Source organism: Helianthus annuus, chromosome 10, assembly GCF_002127325.2.
Source record: "Helianthus annuus cultivar XRQ/B chromosome 10, HanXRQr2.0-SUNRISE, whole genome shotgun sequence".
Lineage (NCBI taxonomy): Eukaryota > Viridiplantae > Streptophyta > Magnoliopsida > Asterales > Asteraceae > Helianthus > Helianthus annuus.
The window spans coordinates 7,847,368-7,870,825 of record NC_035442.2 but is presented as its reverse complement, the minus strand read 5'-3'; the positions used below and the strand labels follow the sequence as shown (position 1 = coordinate 7,870,825).

The window sequence follows — 23,458 nt, the reverse complement described above, 5'->3', positions numbered from 1 at the left end:
TGTCCCCTTTAGAGGATCTTTTAATTACAACAGCAGCGACTATTAATTTTATTGTTTCATCAGCTTGCTGAGGGCGATGCTATGTTTCAAGCATTTTGCAGAAAGTATTATTCGGGGACTAGGTCAGTACTTCCATACAGCAGAAGTCCCGGAATAATACCCCAGATATCACTGAGTATAAAGACCTAGTATCTCAGAATATGGGACCTTTCAAACGAGATTTCAGGGGTTACCTATATATTCAAGTAGTGTTCCCCACGAAATAAGCAAGTGTTTGAATTTAGGTTTATATCCCGAAAAAGTTTACCAAGTGTATAAAAACCTATCGACATATCATCAGTGAGACTGTTTAACGCTTATTAATTCTTTACAATTCTTTAGCATACTGTAACTGTCTACTGATGTACTATCATTTCCTCTTTTTACACAAAACTCAACTTTTTGAATTTTATCATGTTTTTGGTTTTTTTTCAAATTTTCTAATGTTTTTGTATTTTCTGACAATTTTTCTCCCCCTAAAATGCAAAACCATTAAAAATTTGACAACCCGATACTGATAGCTTTGTCTCGCCATCCATTTTCTGCTTAAAGTGCTCTGATTTGCAGAAAATCTATTATCAAGTACCCCCATGATTTACAACACATTGATTTTTACAGTTTGAAATCCGTTTTTCAATCTGATGAATGTAATCATGTTTGTTCAGCCGTGAGGGTTTCGGCGTAGTCCATCAACACTCCCCCTTACAACAAACTATTTCCCCATTATGATTTCAAAACACTTAAGTTTGTTTTAATCAAAATGGTTTTTCTGGAAAAATAGTTTGCTTTCTAACCATTGAAGGTTAGGGGTTTACATCATCATCTTGTAATTTTAACCATATAAGATCAATTTTCACAAACACTTGTAGAAAATCAAGTACAAATTAATGTCCTTGATTACCCACTAGTAGATCAAAATATCACAGTTACCATCCTGTGAATTTCTCAAGAAAAATGCCGATACCTGCTTCTCGCTTACCAACCTGGAAGCTCCGGCAAGTCAGAATTTCAACCAACCAATTTTGACACCCAAGCCTGACCAGTCTTAGGCGTATTTTGAGCTTTTCTCTTTTCTTCATAAAATTCCGTTACTCCTTTTTCTTTACCATCAGCCATCTTACTAAAAATATGTTTAACATTACTATTAAACATTTTTCCAGTATCAACACCTTTTGATTTTTGATTCGCGGCTTGTAATGGTGGAAAATCCTTATCATTCATTAAAAGAATTGTTTCTTCCTTTTTATACCTCAAGTTGTGGCTCTTCTGATTTTGTGGAATCAGATTCATTGCCTGAGTGTGGCTTGTCTGACTTTGATCTGTCAGATTCATCGCCGACACTTTTTTTTTTCTCCTTTTTCTCTTTTGTCCTCAAATTTGTATCTGATGAAACTGTCTTGCTTGACTGTGCAATCGAGGAAATCGATTCATCAGAACTCTTATTCTTACCAACCGAAGAACCCGAGGACAAAATCTTCTCCAGATATTCTCTGGCCTTCTTCCTCTTCTTTCGCAGTCTGTCTTTTTGCCCCTGAGAAAGTTTTACTTTTGCTTCCTGAACTTTAGGTTCTTGAACCTTCTGTTCTTTAGGCTTGACGTAAACTGGTTTCTTTGCCGTTCTTTGAGATTCAACCCTCGATCTTCCCATCGATCTCCTTGGGCAATCTCTGGCAATGTGGCCTCTGATATTGCAATTATAGCATCTTCTCGATTCAAACCTCCAATTCTGGCAGTTAACAGCAATGTGTCCTTGATAGCCACAAGAGTAACACACTCTGTTATCATACCATGTACTACCTTCACCCCAAACGCTCAGATCATAGCATTGTCTGGCTTTGTGGTAGTCATCACTCCTCCGAAAAATTGGATTTAGCTTTGAAGCACTGTGGTCAAACCTGCACCACTTATTACCAACACTTTGTGAGTTTTCATTTTTAAATTTTTGTGTTTTTTCATAACGATTGGATGACTTATCTGATGAGCTTTTATTTTCATTTTTAGACTTTTTCAAATTTTTATCTTTTTGTTTTTGTTCTGCACTCTTCTTAACAGGTTTTTGCTTCGAGCATTCACCTACTTCAGTAGATTGCAAAACAGTCTTTTGAAATTTTTCTTGTAAATCTAAAAATATTTTTCTTTTCTTCTCTTTTTCATCATCAGATATTTCATCACAATCTTCAATTTTGACTTTGTCAAAATATGTGACATTGTCACTTATTGGAACAGAATTGATTGGTTTTGGACATGAAAACTTCAAACTATCTGATGAAGTCACAAAACCTTTCAATTTCTTTTCAAGTTCCTCAATCTTGTTTCTTGAATTTTCAGCTTCGTTTTCAAGCCGAGATATTCTTTCAAGATGTGACTTGATTAATTTTTCATTTTCAATTTTAACATTTTCAAAAACAGACTTCTCATTTTCCAAAACTCTTATTCAATCTTGAAATTCTGTTTCTTTTTCTTTTAAAAATTTATTTTCTAATTTGATCCAAGAAACCTTTTCTTTTTCACTTTTAACTGTTTCTTTCAAAATTTTGTTTTCTGATGATAAATTGTTCAAATCATTTAACAGTTTATCATTTTCAGATTTCAGCTTTTCACAACTCAAGCGTGACTCTAGAATCTGTTCATTATCGGCCTTTTTGCTATCATTATCACACTCTTCATCAGATGAGCATGAATGATCAAAAACTGGAGCTCTTTCTGAAATATCTTCTGAAACTTCTTCATCTTTTTCAGATTTAACTTCCAAACTCTTTTCAGTTTTATCTGCATCAGCTTTAACCTTTCCTAAGGCTTCCTTTTTCCAATCTTCAACCATCTTTTTCAACCTTTCATCTGTTTTCTTCTTGAATTCTACCACCTTCGGTAGACTTGCTTGTAACACCCCAAAAACCCAAATTATTAAATTGCTAGTATGTTACCATGATCGATAGAATGAAATATAATAACTACGTTATTAAACCTAGTTAAATAACTAGGTAAAACAAGTAGTGAAGTAATTTGAGTGACAATTGTGATCAAGTAACAAACTTTAAGGGCCAAGATTGTCAAAAAGGAGAACTTGAGTTATTAAAACAAAAACTCCACACACACACACTAGGTGTGTGCGTATGAACGATCAGGAGAAAGGGAGAAAGGGGGCAAGCCCTAATTCATGAAAAATCTTCAAATTGAAGGGGAAATTAAGCTCAAGTCCGATGCATGAACTCGTTTTCTTGATGATCTAACCCTAGCAAACATGTGGTAAGTTGTAATTTATGATTTGATGATCTTGCTATGAAGTGGGTTATGATCAATCCATGAATTTGTATGAAATTGATCATGTAGATGTGTTAGAATCGCAATATAGACCATGAACTATGCAAAACTCTAAGTAATTTGATGATTTTGGATGAAACCCACTTGTAGTAGTGAAAATGATGATATGGATAATCATGCATGTTCAATGAGATTGATGTATGATGTTGTATGTAATGAGTAATTGTTAGTTAATTTGGGTATAGTATGAAAATTTCATGATTCTAATGGAATTTGATGATCTTGGTATGAACTAGTAATATTGTGCATAAAATACTTGTACCATGTGCCTAGGAAGTAGTATGCACTCCAAGTGTATGATGAAATGCCTAAGTGAAGCAAGGATGTGAGATTTTAGGAAGTGGCTTGATATATATGAATGACGTATGATGATGATGTAACTAGTAGTATACTAACTTAAAGAATGTGCTTTAGATGGAACTAGTACAAGAATTCGGGTTGAATGTATGTGATGGTCAAGATTATGCATTAGAGGCTTTTACATTGTGCTTGAACGAGCGATGCTCACCATGTGTTTGTATTAATCACTTAATTGAGATCAAGAAGTGAATGTGTATTTAATGTGTAACATATGACCATATTAGTAAAGGATGATGTTATGAATTACATTAAGTTTTCTAACTTAGCAATATTGTTGTCAAAGTGTAGAATCATGAAAGCATAAGTATGTGTAAATTGATTATGTGTATATTATGAATGCGACTAGGTGATCCTGTAGTTGTATGTATCAAACAACATTATGTATGAAACGAATGTGATGTTATTAATATGCTCTACTATATCAATATGAATGCTTCTTCAAAGGTTAGAAGTTATATGCTAGAAGGTTGACTTTCTGAAAGTCAACCGAGGGATTATAGTATGGTTAGGCATTTTGACACAAGCATAAGAATCAAGAGATCATGGATTGTGTGTTAGACCAATTATGTGTTATGTGTGATAACGAAATTGGATTTCGAAGATATTGAATAATGTGGTTGACAAATCATGTCATATGCATGTTAGTGAAAGTCAATGTTGATAAGAGTTGGTAAATGTGTGTTAATTTGAATGGGCATGAATACTAACATTATTATGGCATGACAACATGAAAGAATTGGAACCACACAAGCATGGACCAAGCATGGAAGGATAACGAGTCAAGATGAAGCAAGGAAGCGGTTACGAGCACGGATGCACAAGGTAAGTGACTTCCGACTCACTTCTTAGTATGCATATAGATTTCATGTTCATGAGTGTGGGAAATTATGTAAGATTATGAAATGATGAAAGTTTTAAGATAAGTATTGATCTAGTTTAGACGAGGGAAGTTATCTAAGTCGAAGGTAATTTGATGGGATTGAACGGGTTAAAACTTGGTAAAAAGGTAATAAGTCGATAGCTTAAAAGATTAGAATTTTTTTAATCCGGATGTCGAATGTTAATTCCATGAGATGGGGAATTTAATTACGATCGCGTAGGAAAAAGAATCGAGTGAAACGGATGCAAAACGAGCAAGTTATGCGAGTTTTAGCTTTTATGAATGATAGCTGATCTGGGTGCCACCGTAACTTACGGTAGCTACCGTAAGTTACGGTAGGCCCTGAAGTTTTTTTTTTCACCGTAAGGCAGTAGGTTGTCACCGTAAGGAGTTGGTGGTGCACGGTCGTGCGCTTGGCCGCACGGTCGTGCGTATCCGAGTAAATCAGTGCACTACCAGTGCCCCCGACGTCGTAGGTACTGCACGGTCGTGCGGTTGGACGCACGGCCATGCGTCAGCTGAAAGTTCAATAAAATGTGCAGAATTCGCCCAAATCAGTCCCGTAGCCCATAGGGTGTCCCAAGATGTAATCTAACTCATTGTAAAGTGTTCATGAGCTGCAATGAGCGTGTGCGGAAGCACAAAATGGAGCGAGATAAGTATAGAGGCATATGTAAGTTTATGAATATGAAGGTACGTATGTGAGTAGGCATGTATGAGTTAGGTATGTTGCTAGCAGGGATGTATATTTGTATATATATGTATAATGCTGGGAGTGTACGTGATGATGTAGGTATGGGTGTATGTAGATATGCATGAAGTGACGTAGATGTGTTTATATAAGGGTACGAACGTATGTATGTAATTGGTTATGTGTGATTATATAATTATGTACAAGTATGTAAGAAAATAGCTACGCATGAGCCCAATGAAATTAGTGCTAACGATATTAATAGTATGCCTGGTGAATGAAGTGTAACGCAGGAATAGCAAGGAAGTCTCACCGTGGATCGTATGATCAAATGGAAAGCTGGAACGTAAAGGGTTAATGGAACGAAGAGTAAACGTGAATAAAAATTGTGTGTTTATGATGCGTGCTAATGTTATGACTTTATGTGGTGAGCGCAGGTAGTACGAAACACGAGGATCATCAAGGGATAGAGATCAAGGACCGAGTCACATGAAGGATTGTACGGGGTGTCTATGAATGCAATTTGTTATATATAAGTTATGTTTTATTCTATAATTGAGTTAGTTTGATGTATTCGATATAGAGGAGTTATTTTAAAAGTGAACTTTCAAGTAAGACATAAGGTTTATAATGAAAGAAATTTTATGGTACGTATTTTCCGCTGCGTCTTTGTAGTTAAAGCTCGTTAGGGTGTTACATTGCTAAACAAACTTCTCTTATCTTTTTCTCCAAATTCGGCAAATACTCTTTATCAGATAACCTTCTTGTGTTGGAAGTTCCCTCACTTGGAAACAAATTGGTTACAACATCAAAATCCACTTTTGATGGATCAACTACTGGATTTCCCAGTGGATCCATGTAACACTCCAACTCTTCATTCCATCTATTGGCTCTTTGTGCTTCTTGAAATGGTTCATTCAACTTTCTAATTTCCCATCTTGCACTATCTCTTCGCCACCAGGCATCATGATCATCATTAACCATGTCTAGAAATTCTGGAAATACTTGGGCGAAATCAGATTGCACTAATGAGCGAAACTCAAATTGACCGAATGAGCGAACCAACAACTTTGACCAAATGAGCGAACCCTTATTGGACAGATAAGCGAAATTCCTTTGACCGAATAAGCGAACCAAACAATTTGATCGAATAAGCGAACTTGATTGGACAGAATAAGCGGATCTCTTGTTGACAAATGAGCGGACCAGATTATGTCTGTTCGAGCGAACCTAGTAAGTGACTGTTCGAGCGGATCTACAAGTTCGAATAAGCGGACCTAAGATGTTCTTTTGAGCGAATCTCAAATTGTCTGAATGAGCGGACCTCACGAGCGAACCTATCTGATGTCCGAAAGGGCGAACCTACAATCGAAGAGTATTTTGTGTATTTTGTCCATTTTTAGTTCGAATTTTAGTCTGAAAGTTTCAAGGATTTGTTATTATCCACTAATACACATTCTGTGAAAAAATTGTCCAATTTTAACCGTGGAAACTTGTCCAAATCTAAAAAGAAGGTGTAGAAGACAGAAATCGGATCAAATTTGAGCTGAACTCTTCCTCCTGAGCTCTGATACCACTTGTTGGATCGTCGTTGACCCTGAATGAGTCGATCAGAAGAGTCGTTTATCTAATTCAAAGGCGGAATCGATGAATCAGACGCTCAAACTAAATATAATGCTTCTTATATTGATTCTTGGCAATGTTTACAACCTGGAAGCAATTTGGCAGCACTTCGTTACACTTTCAGATCCGTTCCAAATGAACTAACCTATGCACTATATATAGTGTGGAGGGTTCGCTTATGTGACCATGTCATATGAGCGGACCTGTGTGATGTGTGTGGTTCGCTTATATGTACAATGTCCATATAAGCGGACCTACATGCTATTCCACTATATTTCGTTTCTCGAACCTCGTGCACAGGATATTCTAACCTATCCTATTCTATTACATGATACAAGACGAAGTCAATAGACGTAGTGCACTAACAACATCCGATCGAATAACCATCCTGCTGCGAACTTGTTCTCAGTAGAATTGTCTCACCAATCGGATCGCAATCCAATCGAACAACCGTTCGATCGATGACCTGGAAGGTAGAGATACTTCTCTATTTTCAAAATGCTACAACGAAAACTTCAAATCCATCATACACAAACACATCCTTCTCAAACGAATGTCAATCCGACCGAATGACCATCCGATCGGATGACCACTCGACACTTGTTCACTTCGCACCGTTTAACGCGTCGTTCTTCCCTTATGCTATTGTTAACTGATCAGGCTTACTCTAGCACTCCCTTTAATCCAATCACAGATTGTGTTTAGCAGCTACCATCTCTGTGAGTATACTCGAACCTTTTTGCTTTAATCACTTTTGGGTGTTACATACGTTACTTATTCAGATTACAATCGACACACAACGCAAACACTATTTATACGCTGACCGTTATTGCATGCTACATGTTATTCGATGAATGCTTGTATGTTATGTTTACACAGTGGTTGTTACCTGAAACCTTAGCAACGATAGTACTATAGTTTGGACTCAGCACATGTCGTGGATAGGGGTTGTTAAGGGCTTTACTTCACGTGTCCCAGTGGGGATATGTGTTGCGCATTCTACAACTCGCAGTCACGTCTGTGCATATTTCATTGTCGATAACCTACTAGCCTTCACTTTGTTACATGTTACATGCTGGTTATGCGTAAACGATTTCAAACTCTATTATACTATTAAAACTTGTATGCTCACCTTTACACTATGTGTATTGACTTTATTTTAACGTATGTGACAGGTGCTTAGGATGTTTGCTTGCTAATTGCTGGAATCAAGCTAGGATGGAGTCTAGAAACAAACAATCTAAATTCTAAGTTGTCGAAACAATTTATTGTCTTTGAAATAATATGTCAGTAATAATTAATTTGCTGAATATGTTTTGGTATGGGACTTAATGTTAAATATTCGGTAATGTTAGTCGTTATGGATTTCTCTTGGACAATCTGTTTCGCTCAGTGTCGCGCCCCGATGTTTCTGTCATCGGTTGGGGTGTGACAGATTGGTATCAGAGCCATAACTATAGGGAATTAGGCAAGACTCGACCTAGTCCGGGTCGATGTCTTAGAAACGACCTAGTCTATAGTCTAAGTACCAACAGACCGTCTTGTGTGAACCCGGTAGAGGTTCTGCACGAGCTTACTGCTATTCGATCAACTCGCAATCATGCTATACTATCACACTGCCTTTCCTAAGGCAGTTGCACTACACTAATTTCGAAAATGAACGAGTGATTAGATCGAGATTTGGTGTGAAAACCGCAAACTCTCGATCAGATCATTTGTTCGACCCGCATTTTCACTACAAACAAGAGTTTAATTTGCGTTGAATCGGGAGTGAAATCCGTACTTTGACGTAAATATCTCTCAATCTCGTGATTCTATCACACAAACAGGAATGTAGTCGTTAAGCTAGGGGTGAAACCCGAATCTTGATGACCCGTTCCGTTCTTTATTGTGTTTTACAAAACTCTCACCAAAGTCTCAATGGATTCCAACGACTCGAGTTGCGTAGATAACCGAAAGGATGCATGCCATTCACCGTGTGTCGGTGATAGAGCACAGTCCATTAGGCCAAAACGTATACTCGTAGTCCTTGAGAATAGTCGAATCACTTTGGGTAGTCAACGTCTATCAAGCCTTAGACAATCAATCTTCGATTTCAAGCTCGCAATCGCTGATTTTATGTGTTTCGATTCTGAACCCGCAACTACTGACTCTGATATTTGTCGTTTTTATGTGGAATTTTATGTGTTTTATGTGATTTTACCTGTTTATGTGTTTTGATTTTTGGTGGTTTATACGCTTTTTGTTGTTCGCTTTGATCGACACACACAACACGCGCTGCTCATCTATCTCAAATCGCTAATAAATCGCTACTACTTGTGGATAATTGCATGATATGTTATTTGCTTATGCTATACTACTCGCTGTGTACTCGCTAATCGCAATCGCTATTCTCGAACTCGCGAACTTTAAATGATAGGTGAATACGTGCAATATATGTAGGTGAATACGTGCAAAATATGGGGTAGTTTCTGTGGCTTACGTGTTTCTGTGCGTTACGCGCTAATATGCTTCTGTGATTATGTTCCTATGTGTTATGTGAATGTGTTCCTGAGCTTTATATGTAGTAGTTTAGAGCGGAGTGAGAGTCTCTACTAGGGTTTATCGAAATTTGTGTCTGAGTCCTATGGCGATGTCTGTTGCAGACAATGTCGTCATTTGGATCGTTTCACTCTCGTTTAGCTCGCCGCAATCACGATGACAAACGCATCGCCGCTCTCGTCACTAAGCAAATGGCAAAAGTTATCCCGGAAGTCGTTATCGAGCTGAATGAAAACGCTAGCAAGTCTTCTGAAGAGTCTAGGACTGATGCTCCTAAGTCTACTTTTAGCTTTAAGCAGTTCAAAGCCTGCGGACTCAAAGAATTCACCGGAGAAGATGGATCTACTGCCATGTTCCAATGGTTTGATTCTATTGAAGTCACCCTACGCCAAAGCGGTTGTCCTGATAATCTCCGCACTGTTAACGCTACCGGCGTTTTCCAGTCCAGGGCTCTGGACTGGTGGACTGCCGAAAGAAACAAGCATGGAAATGATGCAGCTTAGGGGCTTTCGTGTGACGAGTTGAAGGACATCATGATGAAAGAGTTCTGCCCTCCCCACGAGCTTCAAAAGTTGGAGGATGAGTTTTGGCACATCAAATAAAAGGATGGTGACAACGCTGGTTTAACTGCTCGCTTTAAGCAGTTGAGTATAATCTGTCCAAGTCAAGTTACTACTCCCGAAATCACCATCAAGAAGTATATCCATGCTCTTTCGGAGTGTGTGGCTGATTTCGTTCAAGCTGCGAAGACGACAACTATTGAGGAAACCTTCTTACTCGCTGCTGAGATCAACGACAAGCGAGTCAAAGCTGGTTACTAGGATAAAGCCTCCAAGAATCTGCACCAAGTTACCACTGCTCCCACCGCTGAAACCGTCGCCGCTCCGTAATCTTCGAAGTCCTCCCGCCGCAAGAGGAAGAACAACAAAAACAACAGTAGCAAGAATTGTGCTGTCACAGCTGCCGCTCCGCTTCAAGCTATTCCAGCTCAACCGCAGCCTCAACACAGCCAAGTAGTGGCACCGGTTACACATGCACTGCTGGCAAAGCGTGCTTACACTGGTCCTCACCCGGTTTGCCCTACTTGTACTTATCATCATCTCGTGGGGATTGCTTGCAGATACTGTGTGCACTACAATATGTACGGCCATTTCACCACCAATTGCTGTACAGGTCCACGTCCAGCTCCAGCTCCAGTTCAAGGTCAAGCTCCTGCTCAAAAAGCTCTACTTCCTGCTCCTCAAGGCCAACAAGCGGCTCCTGCACCCGCGATCCACGCTAGAGCTTGCTTTGCGTGTGGTGATCTGTTAGGAAACTTTATTTGTAAGTATTGAAGAAAATTTCAATCAACTGGATCTCTGAAGAAGATAACAGTCCTGAAGAACACAGCAAGATGAAGAAAAATAGTTGGGACAACCGAAAAGCAGAATATCTACTACAAAGAATCTCAAGTTGATGAAGAGTTGATTTGGATTATCAGAGAAGGTCGTTTCTGATGGATCTGATGATATTTCTGATGAAATATCATCAGTTTCTGACAAATTCTGATCATCAAACTTTCTGATGATTTGTTCACTAGAATTTCTGATGAAGTGGCTTATCAGAAATTCTGATGACAGACCCACTTGTCTAAAATCACAACTCTATCCAGCCACCCATGACCGAAGCATGACATTATTGGTTTTCATGATTACAAATGCAACTTGAACGATGGATTCAATGAATATGTCAAATTGCTACTTTATGCAGGACTTATTGCATGAATAAACAATTGTTTATTCATGCCCACAACCGTCTATAAATAGAAGGCTCGAGAGGCAGAAGATACTTGAGTTTGAAGCTTAGCATTCACATACAAACACTCAAACTCCAACTGCTCTTCTCACCCACAGAAATCAAGATTCATTTGTATTAGATAATAATCTTACAATCACCTTGTTAAACTACTTTGTTTCAAAGTGATATAAACTTGATAATTCTGTAGGTCTTGTTTCTTGAAAGTCTGATTTCCATTTCCGCACATCTTTTTCAAATATACTGAAATTACTTGCCATATTACGTAAAAAGAAGTTGTTAAGGCCATACTGGGTCCAACAATTGGTATCAGAGCTGATTGAATAAATTATTTCAAACGATCAATCGCTCTTCTTCTTTTTTCTAAATATGGCCAGCTTTCAAACCTGGAATAATGCTTTTAACATTGGTTCTATGTCCAAACCTCCGACTCTGGTCTGAGAGGAATACCCCCAATGGAAAATCAGGATGGTCAATTTCCTTAATCGTCATGACCGAGCTCTGTTTCAATCCATTGAAAGGGGTCCACATATACCAATGACTGAAATACCAGCAATTCCAGCAACTGACCAAACACCAGGAATCCTTGCCTCTCGTGCTCCAAAAAGTGACTGGAGCCCGGAAGACAAGGATCTGGTGGTTAAGGATGAAAGAGCAAAATCACTCTTAATAATGGCCATCCCTAATGACATATTTTCACAAGTTGATGCTTGTGCATCAGCCAAGGAAATATGGGATCAGTTGGAAAATCTTTGTGAAGGAGGAGAAAGGATGAAGAGAAACAAGAGAACAAACAACGTCTCATCCTATGAAAGGTTTAAAAGTTTACCTAATGAAAAGTTAAATGATACATATCAAAGGTTCACAAAACTTTTAAACGAGCTAAAGAAATTTGGAATAACTAAATCAAATGATGAAAGAAACATTAAATTTCTTGATGCTTTGCCTAGAAAATGGAGAAGTCTCACAATGACTTTGTCCTCAACCTTAGAACTAGGAAACATGAGTCTTCACGACTTATATAGCATCTTGATCCCCAGAGAGGAAGAAATATTTGAAGAAACCATTCAAAGAGGGGGATCTTTAGCTCTTATCTCTAACTCACAAAGACAAACAACTTCCAATGATCCACAACCATCAAACAGCCAAGCCTTTGAAACTTCTGATTCATCATCAGATTTTTCAGCCTTTACTGATGCAATAGCACTGCTCACCAAAACATTTGAGCAAAGGTTGAGGGGAGGAAGCCAGAGGTACCAGAGGAGTGATAGAAGGAGGATGGATGATAGATTTAAAGAAGATGTTAGTTCTAAAGATAAGGGAAAGGCTGAAGTGGTGTGTTACAAGTGCAAGCAAAAAGGTCATTATGCATCTGAGTGTAAGACCAAGAAGCTGAAAGATGTTGCTTACTATGAAAGGAAGCTTGAGGAAGCTAAGAAGCAACAACAGCAAGTCAGCTTAATTGCTGGAACAAATACATGGCTACCTGATGACTCTTCTGATGAAGAAGAAGAAGAAGAAATGACCAACTTCTGTCTCATGGCACTTTCTGATGACACACCAGAGACTTCAGGACAACAGGTAAGTTTAGACAATCTTGATCTTGAACACAAGCTAAATGAGCTCATGTCAGATTTTTTAAACTTGCAAGTTAAACATCAATCAGATGGTAAAAAATCTGATGAGTTGCAAAGGACTTTGAATAAAATCATTCTTGAAAACCAATTACTGATAGAACAAAGTTTAGATCAAAGAGCTAAAATTGAGTTCTATGAAAATGAAAGAAGAGATCTTTACAAGAAAATCAATGATAAAGAAATTAATGTAAGAGGTTTTCAAGAAGCAAAAGAATTCATAAGTTTCATAGAGTCCACTCCAAAGAACAAAGGAGAAGGGTTGGGTTATGTAAGAACAAACAATAACAAACCCACTGTCTTTATAAAAGCTACTCAACAGACTTCTGATAAATACTTATCAGAATCTGATTCTGAAACTTGCAAATCAACATGTTCTGAATACTCCTTTTATAAGCCAAATTTTGAACCAAAAAGAAGTGAATGCAGTCAAGAGCTTGTAAAAACTCCAGAAGCAGTTCACTCATCTTTTCAAAACTATCCCTATATTCCATCACAAGAAGGAAAATCAGAAATTTCTGATGATTCCTATATGTGTGTTGAAATACTGAAGCTTGTTCAACACCATCTCCAAAAGAAAAAAAAATTATGTTAATGGCTCAGCATCCAACAGAAATTCTGATGAAAGGTCATCTAAAAGAATTAATAAAACCAGAATATCATCAGAAAGTGTACCCAAGCATGCCTGGGTACCTAAATCCCTATAATCATTTCATTTCAGGACCATCATGTGCAGCAGATCTGGTACTGCGACTCAGGAAGCTCCAAGCACATGACTGGAGATAGGAGCTTACTCAACAACTTTGTCTCAAAGCTGGGTAAAATGGTGAACTTTGGAAACAGAGTGAAAGGAAGGATAATGGGATACGGATGTATCAGGTATGGATGTTTGACCATTGAAAGAGTAGCTTATGTTGAAGGCTTAAAATATAATTTGCTGAGCTGTGGTCAATTCTGTGACAAAGGTTTTCAGGTAACATTTTTACCAGAAAAATGCTTGTTAATAGGTATGGATGATAATAAAGTATATTTGAGTGGGAAAAGGATAAGACAATCAATTTATTACTTTGACTTCAAAGAAGAAAATGAACATCCTAAACTATGTTTATTTTCAAAGATTAACAAAGGAAGTAGTTGGTTGTGGCATAAAAGATTGGCTCACTTGAATTTCAAAAACCTAAACAAATTAGCAAGTAAAGATCTGGTAAAAGGGTTACCTTTCATATCCTCTAAAAAGGATAAAATTTGTGATGCTTGTGAGATGGGAAAGTCAAAAAGAAGCTCTCACAAGTCAATTTCTGAATCTTCCATTACACAAAATTTGGAACTTTTACACATGGATCTGTGTGGACCCATAGGTACAGAAAGTTTTTCTGGAAAGAAATATATACTAGTAATAGTTGATGATTTTTCCAGATATACATGGGTTGAATTTTTTGGGAAAGAAAAGTGAAACACCTGATCTGATCATTAATTTTATAAAGAAAATTGAAAATCTGTTAAAACTAACAGTAAGAAGGATCAGATCACACAATGGAACAGAATTCAAAAATTCTAAAATTGAAAGCTTTCTTGTAAACAAAGGAATCTCTCATGACTTTTCTGCTCCCAGAACCCCTCAACAAAATGGGGTTGTTGAAAGAAAAAATAGAACCTTAGTAGAAGCTGCCAGAACAATGCTTGCATATGCCAAAATGCCCTCTCACTTTTGGGCAGAAGCAATTGCAAATGCATGTTTTACTCAAAACAGAACTCTCATCAACAAAAGGCTAAACAAAACACCCTACAACATAATAAATAATAGAATTCCAAGTGTAAAATTTTTACACACATTTGGTTGTAGATGTTTTGTTTTCAATGATTTTGAAAGTCTTGAAAAATTTGACAGAAAAGCAGAAAAAGGTATTTTTCTTGGATATTCTTTGTCCTCAAAAGCTTATAGAATTTTCATTCTTAATACAAGGACAATCAGAGAAAGTTTATATGTCTCATTTGATGACTCATCAGAGACTGAAGTTTCTGATGAATACATGAAAGAAATAAATTTTTCTGACAAACAAGAAAATTATGAGCATCTCTTTGAAATAATATCAGAAGATCTTTTAGAACATGATAAAGCTTGCACATTTAAATCAACTGAAATATCATGTACTAACCCTGAAGAACAAGTAAATAGCACAACAATAAATCAAAATTCTGGTACTTTACATGAAACAGAGGTAACTGAACAGGGGGAAACTTCAAATCCATCAGAACCAACAGTTGTTCAAAATAGGTTGAGATGGACCAAAGGGCATGCTCATTCTGATATCATTGGCAATCCAGCTGATGGTGTGAGAACAAGATCTGCAACTGCACATGAATGTGCATATGCTGGGTTCTTAAGCACAATAGAACCCAAATCTGCCAAAGAAGCTCTGAATGATCCAGATTGGATACAAGCTATGCAAGAAGAGCTGGATCAATTCGAAAAGAGCAAGGTGTGGGATCTGGTACCCAAGCCCAAAGACAAATCTGTCATAGGCTCAAAATGGGTATACAGGAATAAATCTGATGAAAATGGCATAATCACAAGGAACAAAGCAAGGTTAGTAGTCAAAGGTTACTGTCAAAAAGAAGGTATTGATTATGATGAAACCTTTGCACCAGTTGCTAGATTAGAAGCTGTGAGAATTTTTCTTGCTTATGCTGCATCCAAGGATTTCAAAGTTTATCAAATGGATGTAAAATCAGCTTTCCTAAATGGTAAAATTGAAGAAGAAGTTTATGTGCAACAACCTGAAGGCTTTGTTGATCCAAAATTTCAAAATCATGTTTATAGATTAAACAAAGCCTTGTATGGATTGAAGCAAGCTCCAAGAGCCTGGTATGAAACATTATCAAACTTCTTACTCAATTCTGGATTTACCAAAGGTACTATTGACACCACACTGTTTCTCAAAACACACAAAAACCATACCTTGTTGGTTCAGATATATGTTGATGACATTATATTTGGATCAACAAATGAAAAATTTTGCAAAAAGTTTCAAAAATTAATGACCAGCCATTTCGAAATGAGCATGATGGGTGAATTAACCTTTTTCGTAGGTTTACAAGTCAAACAAAGAATTGATGGAATATTTCCGAGTCAATCAAAATATGTCAAAACAATTCTACAAAAATATTCACTTGAAAACTGCTCTGTTTCAAAAACTCCCATGGCAACAGGGAATAAATTGGATTATGATAAAGATGGAATAAGTGTAGATATTAAAACCTATAGAGGGATGATAGGGTCATTGTTATACTTAACTGCAAGTAGACCAGACATCATGTTTGCTACATGTTTTCTGGCCAGATATCAATGTGACCCTAAGGAATCTCATTTAAAGGCTGTAAAAAGGGTTTTCAAATATCTAAAAGGCACGTCAGAACTTGGTCTCTGGTATCCAAAGGATACAAACCTTGAATTAATTGCATGCAGATTATGCAGGGTGTAAGATTGACAGAAAAAGCACATCTGGTGCTTGTCAAATCTTGGGGGAAAAATTGGTATGTTGGGCAAGCAAGAAGCAAAACTGTGTTGCCACATCAACAGCAGAATCAGAATATGTAGCAGCAGCAAGCTGTTGTTCACAAGTGCTGTGGATGCAAACTCAACTGAAGGACTATGGAGTAAATCTGACAAAAATACCAATTTTGTGTGATTCAAAGAGTGCAATTGCAATAACAGAAAATCCAGTTCATCACTCAAGAACCAAACACATAGATGTCAGATATCACTTCATAAAAGATCATGTGGAGAAAGGTAACATTGAAATGTATTTTGTTCCAATTGAAAACCAAATTGCTGATATATTCACAAAACCTCTTGATGAAAAGAGACATAATTTTTTGATCAGCAAACTTGGCATGGTCAACATAAGAGATGAAAATGTTTCAGAAATAAAAGCAAAACAAAAAGAAAACCAAGTTGATAATCATCAAGCTACTGAGAATGAAAGGACAATTAAACAAAATTCTGATGCAGAAATTCATCTATCTGATGAAAAATCAGAAAATTTAATAAATCATCAATAAAATGTGATGATTTACCAGAAATTCTGATTTACATCAGGAACCTTTGTTTAACTGTGCATAATAATCAGTAATCATCAAAAGTTCATATCTTCATACATATTCCATTTGTATGAAGATAAAATTAAATCTAAAGAATTCAATCGTCACAAATTTAAAAAAAAAGGAAAAAGGGATTTTTTTAACATGCAACGTCATTCGGTTATAAGGAGTTTAACAGAAACACGTAAGCACCAATATCATTAGGAGCTATGAAAGTAGTCGCCCACCTATTTGAATGCTTACTCACACAAAAGGCTTAGTAGACTGTCATATTCACTGCAATAGATATCGTCTTAAATGAAGAGAAGAAATTTTTTTTGTTAATATGAAACTATCACTTTCACCTATAAATATTAACAATCTGAAAAAGACATTCTTCACAACAAAATCTTCTCTTCAAAAGCCTACCATCAGAAAAACTTCTTATTTTCAAAATGAACCACCCAAGATCAATGGAATCCAACTAATTTCCTCTCATACTTCACGAACATCATAATCTCAGACTAAGATCCAACTTAGAAGGACCTGCATGGGAGGACTGCAGGTTTGTGTACAATATGATCATGAGAAGTCCCTTGGGCTTTGCCATGTCTACACATGTCACCATATATCCAGAACTTCTTCAGGAGTTCTGGTGGAATGCTCAAGTTTTTATGAGTGGCACTTCTATGTGGATAAGAAGTGAGGTTATGGGGGTAGAGATCACCCTAAAGAGGAAAACTCAGAGATGTCCTCAAATTGGGTGACTGTCGAAGGATCACTATATTAGAAAAGGCAGAAGTGCAAAGGACCTTGACTGAAATGGGCTACAATTCAAGCAATGTGTCAAGGCAAATTTGCAAATCTGGGTTCATACCACCTTTTCAATATTTGGTAACACAACTGAGTGTCTGCTTTTCGAAAAAGACAGGACACTTTAATGAGCTGTCTTACAGGATGATAGAAGTGGCGCATGCTATTGTACAGGAAAAACCTTACAATTATGCTAAGTTTCTCATGAGAGACTTAGAAGGAAACATCCATGACCGTAATCCTTTTCTGATCTACCCTCGTTTCGTAACCAAAGTAATCACAAGTCAACTTGACTTTGGTGGTGTGAGAAGCTGTTATACAAGAGCTGAACTAGCACTTCAAGAAAACTTAAGAGTTGCTTCCCTGGTTCCATCAACCTTTCATATAGGGAGAATAACCAGTCTCTGGTTATACGTGAAGTGCATGTATAACGTGTTGGATGAAGATGATGAGTAGTTAGGTCTATCTATGTTTGTTTTAGCTTGTTAAGTTTTTTTTTGTATGTTCTAACCCACTTTTGTTCTGTAATATATTCAGATTTTCTTAATTAAATGTTAGTTAAATATGTCAATAGGTCCAGGGGGAACTAAGAAATCTTGTCTGATGATAACAAGAAAAATCTGGTAAGAATCAAATGAAATCTGATAGGATATGATAAATCATCAGAATCTGATAAAATTAATCAGAAATTTCATTAAAACATCAGAAATCTGATGCAAAGAAACAAAAAAAACTGAATTATTTTTTACATATGTTTCTTTCAATTTTTCTGAGGACTGGAACAAGCAATATGAAAAAGACTTCCTGATACATCAGAACAAAAATACGGAGTTCACAAGATCAAGGTAAGAAAGTTTATCAAACTCCACTCATTCCCTCTCATCTTAAAAAAAAAATTGATTCAGACTCCTATAAATGAATCAAATATCTTCTGATGATATATATGGGAAAATTCAACTCTTTATGAAACATTTAGATCTTTCAATATATATATCATTAAAAGAACAACATGGGAAAGCACTCAATTGAAGAAAAGGCTTTTGATGGCACACATCGTAGTAGCGGAGAAAAAGGAAGTTAAGGCAATCGATAAGGTGCCTGTGGTTCGTGATTTTCCTAATGTCTTTCCTGATGATCTACCTGGTTTACCCCCAAGTCGTGATATTGATTTTCGTATCGACCTCATTCCTGGAGCCAACCCTATTGCTAAATCTCCTTATCGTCTCGCTCCGTCCGAAATGCGCGAACTCTCTAGTCAAATCCAGGAATTACTTGACAAAGGCTTCATTCGCCCTAGCACCTCTCCTTGGGGTGCACCAGTCCTTTTCGTCAAAAAGAAGGATGGGTCGTTCCGGATGTGCATCGACTATAGGGAGTTGAATAAGCTGACTATCAAGAATCGCTGTCCCCTGCCTCGAATCGATGATTTGTTTGATCAATTGCAAGGTGCTACATGTTTCTCGAAGATCGATTTACGCTCAGGTTATCACCAGTTACGTATTTAGGAGGAGGATATATCGAAAACCACTTTTCGAACCCGATACGACCATTATGAATTCGTCGTAATGCCCTTTGGTCTAACCAACGCACCCGCGGTTTTCATGGATTTGATGAACCGTGTGTGCAAACCATTTCTTGACCGCTTCGTCATCGTGTTCATCGAGGATATCCTTATCTATTCGAAGTCGAAAACCGAACATGCGCAGCATCTCGTTTAGTTCTCGAGTTACTCCAAGGGAATCGACTCTATGCCAAGTTCTCCAAGTGTGAATTCTAGCTAGAGGAGGTTCAATTCCTCGGTCACATCGTCAATAGTCAAGGTATTCATGTCGACCCCGCGAAGATCGAAGCTGTTAAGAGTTGGGTTACTCCAAAATCACCACCTGATGTTCGTTCGTTCCTCGGATTGGCGGGCTATTACCGTCGATTCATCGCTGACTTCTCAAACATCGATGTCCCGCTTACTTCCTTGACGCATAAAGACAAGCCTTTTGTTTGGGGAACCGAACAAGAGACTGCCTTTCAAACTCTCAAGCATATGCTTTGCAATGCTCCCGTTCTCGCTTTACCCGACGGAAACGATGACTTCGTTGTTTATTGTGATGCCTCGAACCTTGTTCTTGGTTGTGTTCTCATGCAACGGGACAAGGTTATCGCCTACGCATCTCGTCAGCTCAAGATCCACGAGAAGAACTTTACAACCCACGACCTCGAACTAGGCACAGTTGTTTTTGCATTGAAAATTTGGTGACACTACCTTTATAGTACCAAGTGTACGATCTTCACATATCATAAGAGCCTGCAACATATCCTTAGCCAAAAAGAACTGAATATGCGCCAACGCCGATGGGTAGAATTCTCAACGATTACGACTGTGAGATCTGTTATCATCCTGGCAAAGAAAATGTCGTTGCCGACGCTCTAAGCTGACGAAGCTATTTGCATAGCGATCGTAATGTTCACGCCCAGCACCATCTCGAAACTCTTATCCGTGACGCTCAGCATGCTTGTTTTACCGAACGCACCTTGAAGAAGGAAAGGATTCACCATAATGGCAAACAGTTAGTGAATAAATCGAATGGGATATTCCATTATTTGGACCGAATTTGGATTCCCAAATGCGCTAACTTACGACAAATCCTGTTGGACGAAGCCCACAAGTCTCGATATTCCATTCATCTTGGCGCCGACAAAATGTACCATGACCTTCGTCTACGATACTGGTGGCCTGGAATGAAGAAGGATATCACAATCTACGTTTCGAAGTTCCTGACTTGTTCGAAAGTCAAGGCCGAACAACAAAAGCCCTCTGGCTTGCTTGTGCAACCCAAGATCCCAATGTGGAAATGGGAAAGCATAGCCATGGACTTTATCACGAAACTCCCGCGTACAATTTCAGGTCACGATAGCATCTAGGTTATCGTTGACCGCTTGACTAAATCCGCTCATTTTCTGCCGATACGAGAAGACTTCAAGGTAGAGAAATTAGCCCGAATCTACACCGACGAGATCATCTGTCGACATGGGACGCCTCGTGACATCATCTCTGACCGCGATGGTCGGTTTACCTCGCGTCTTTGGGAAACGTTTCAATCTGCTCTCGGTACTACGCTAAATCTAAGTACCGCTTTCCATCCCCAAACCGACGGTCAGACTGAAAGAACGATTCGTACTCTTGAAGACATGCTTCGCTCGTGTGTCATAGATTTTGGTGGTAATTGGGACGCGCACTTACCTTTGGTCGAATTCTCGTACAATAACAGTTATCACTCTAGCATACAAATGGCACCATTTGAGGCATTATACGGAAGAAAATGTCGATCGCCGATTGTGTGGCATGAGATCGGAGATGCGCAACTAACCAGTCCTGAGCTGCTGCAAGAAACGACTGACAAGATCCTCCAAATTCGAGACAATCTGCTGAAAGCTCGGAGTCGTCAGAAAAGTTACGCCGATAGACGCCGCAAGCCCCTTGAATTTTACGTTGGCGATCGCGTACTCTTAAAGGTATCACCTTGGAAGGGTGTGATCAGATTCGGAAAGAAAGGAAAGCGCGCGCCTCGATATGTTGGACCCTTTAAGATTCTGGAAAGGATCGGAAAAGTGGCCTACAGGCTCGAACTACTAGAGGAACTTAGCAACGTCCACCCGACTTTCCATGTGTCGAACCTTAGAAAGTGCCTAGCCGAGCAGGATTTACAAGTTCCACTAGAGGATCTACAAGTGGACGAAACATTACACTTCGTGGAGAAGCCTGTCATGAACCAAAAAACAAAGAAGCTCAGGCGCTCACGCATTCCCATTGTGAAGGTTCGCTGGGAAGGCAAGCGCGGCGCAGAGTGTGACAACTGTCAAAATTCCAGGTATCCGTACAATTATTAAACAATGATTAGTGCTTAATGACTGTGCTGAATTTCAATTGATGACTTAAATTGCTTTCTGATTATTGCTATCATACATACATGTGCATCACATATTGCTTAATGTCATACCATTATTGCATGGGAGCTTTATTGATTCAAATGATGCACGAAACACAGTTAGCACAGTAATCAGATAAATCAGAAAAATGCTGACGGAACTCAGTACATAGACATACATGGTATTGAGACACAGAATGAGCCAGAAACCAAGAGTTACACTGGTATAGTGTGTTGGAAAGTAAGGATCATAAAACTGCCTTCCTAGTGATAGTTTAAGTACCGGAAAGTGCCTGAAACTCACTTAAAATGCTGAATTCAGCAAAAATTAGCATTTAAACACTTTAATATCATGCAGAAATATGGTTAAATGTTCCGGAATACTTTCCGAAGTGTCGGGAATCAAAACTGTCACGAAAGGTAACATAAAGCTCATTAAACTGAAAGGTAACATAAAGCTCACTAAACTGCATAGTTTAGCACCTTAATGAACCAGTAACCAACCGAACAACAGGAACACTACCCGAAACATCAAATTTTCACTAGAAGCATTGTTTTAACATTACCAAGCTAGTTATGGTCCCCGAACATCATAACACACTATATAACATCTAGTAACTAAATGACCTAACTAAATACTTAGAATTTAACCATGAAATCTAACTTAACATTACAACCTACACTAGACCCCCCCCCCCACTATTTACGTATTACATGTGGCCCCCACATGTGATTTTATTTGTTTATTTTATAAGAACGTGTCTCCACTTTTTTAAACACAATACACACTAGATCTTGTAGTGTTGGTGATTATAAGAAGTAACCTTAAGATCATAACTTCAGTTTTACACAACACACAACATTGAGCTCTCTCTCCCTCTCCTATTCTACTCTCAGCCGAACACCCACCCCCACACACCCATCATCTTCTTTCACTTCTCATCCAATCCATACATACTCAAAGGTGTAAGAAGGTTTATAAGGAAGCTAGGAACTCTTGGAAGCTAAAGGACCACTCACACAAGCTTTTATCCACCTCATTTTCATCTAGTGATCATCCCTAGCCTTGAGCTAGTAGTAAGATCTTCTACACTCCATTTTACATCTTCTTAAGTTGGTTAAAAGATGGCATAAGTTGTAAATCATGAAGAACACTATGAATCTTAAATTATGTTGTTTAAGTGTTGTTATGCTTGATGATTTGTTGATTGCTCATGTTATTGATGTAGATCATCATGTGATCTTGCTAGATAGTGATTAAAGACATGATCTAGCAAGATGAGAAGATGATTATGTTAAGATCAAAGTAATCATCCATATGTAAATCATGAAGTTGAAGTGTAAATTGTTTTTCTTGTAAAATGATGATCAAAGTAGATATAAAGTCTTGTAAATCTATGATTTCAAGAATGATTTTTCAAGAAACCAAGTTAAAAATGCAAAGTTTACTTAAGCTTGGTTCTTCAAGAAATTAACCATATTTTAGGTGGTTAAACAAGGTTAGCAATATAAATGTAACAATAAAAACTCAAGAAGAAACATTTTTAGAAAAATGATTTATAAGTTGTAAACATCTAACTTCTTTCAAAATGATGTTTTTAAATAAACAAGCACACTTTAAAGGGTAACTAAGCTTACTAAACATACTAGTAAGTTACTACAAATTTTTATAAATTTTTCAAGTTCATGAGGTAGTAGTTTATGCTTAATTTTGGCAAAGTGGTAAGTGTTGATTTGTTTATTGTTGATTGTGGTGATTTAT

General features: G+C 37.7%; 1 long non-coding RNA gene across 1 annotated transcript; it reads left to right on the top strand.

The window, feature by feature from the left end:
• The first annotated feature begins 4,510 nt into the window (after positions 1–4,510).
• LOC110880681 lies at positions 4,511–5,801 on the top strand. Its single transcript, XR_002559412.1, has 2 exons — positions 4,511–4,542; positions 5,729–5,801. It is a non-coding gene; the product is annotated as an uncharacterized LOC110880681 (long non-coding RNA).
• Positions 5,802–23,458: the final 17,657 nt, after the last annotated feature.